The following is a 1,505-nucleotide window of genomic DNA, read 5'->3' on the forward strand; positions in this document are numbered from 1 at the left end:
GATCTTTGGGGTTTTGTGTTTGAGTGATAAAAGTGAGGTAAATTGACTTAAAAACCATTATATACACATCCCCTAAATTACCCTAAATACACCTCACTTAGTTGGACTCTTTAATGAAGTAAAAATCTATTTCTGAATTTCTACATTTTCATCGCGGAGCAAGTCCGCGACGCGGACCTATTCCCTCCAAGTGCAATTTGCAAGCTGCCTTGGCAGCTTGCTTGGCCAAGGTTGGGGTCCTCCTCGGGGCCCCTTAGGGTGGTGCCGGGGAGTCGTATTCGAACATTTTGACCGTATAAACATATATTTACCTAATTTAAACCTTTCTACAAGATTATACCATCATATGACACTCCTGAACATGCCCAAAACCTAAGGACACACTAGAACATATTCTTCTCTAGTTTCCGAACGTTGTGGTCGTTTCTTGATGTATAGACTTTTTCTCTTCCAAACCAAGTCAATTGCATTAATTTAGGTTTAGAAACATCATTTTAACTATTTTTAAGTAATTATTCACAAGGTGAGTCTCTAACTTAAGTCATAGAATTTTTAAGGTGTTACAATATCCCCCCTTAGGAACATTCGTCCCCGAATGTCACTTGGACTTCTTTCTAATGAGACAATGACTCAAACTAGCAGCACAACAACCAGTCACATCAACAACATCATATCATATAGGAATTTAATCCACAATATCACTATGCTCAAAACTCTTTACTTCACATAAGTATAGGAGGAACTATCTTCTCCATATTCAATGAGCATCAACATATATATTGAGAAATCAACAAGACAACATCAAGCATGCTCATTACAACTCTCATGAATACAACATCACACAACATCTATGGGTGCAATTTCAACCATGAGAAACAAAATTCATGAAAACTCAAAATACAACTTAATTAAGCATGAATTTTCACAAAAATATGCACATACAAGGAAATCATGTCATAATCATCAACACACATGATTTTTAATTTATACCAATTTAAGAGAGACTACTAACCTCAACTTTGACTAGGAGTTGGAGGAAAAAGATGAGGGTAGCGGGACTTCATGTTGGCCTCGGCCTCCCATGTTGCACCCTCAACTAGGTGGTTTCTCCATAGGACTTTTACGGAGGCAACCTCTTTATTCCTCAACTTCTTAACTTGACGATCTAAGATTTCGATCGGAACCTCTTCATAAGAAAGGTTCTCATTCACCCCTAAACCTTCTAGAGGGATAATGGACACCGGGTCACCTATACACTTCTTTAACATAGAATATGGAACACCGGGTGAACCGAGGCCAATTCGATGGGCAATTTCAACTCATAAGCGACCTTTCCGACACACTTCAAGATCTCATAAGGCCCAACATACCGGGTGAGATCTTCAAGTAGACCCAATCACCTACTTTAAATTCAAGATCCCTCTTTCTATAACCGGTATAAGACTTTTGCCGACTATAAGTCATTTTCAACCTATCCCTTATAAGTCAAACTTTTTCCGTAGCCT

Source organism: Solanum tuberosum, unplaced genomic scaffold (assembly GCF_000226075.1).
Source record: "Solanum tuberosum cultivar DM 1-3 516 R44 unplaced genomic scaffold, SolTub_3.0 scf00031, whole genome shotgun sequence".
NCBI classification, from domain to species: Eukaryota; Viridiplantae; Streptophyta; class Magnoliopsida; order Solanales; family Solanaceae; genus Solanum; species Solanum tuberosum.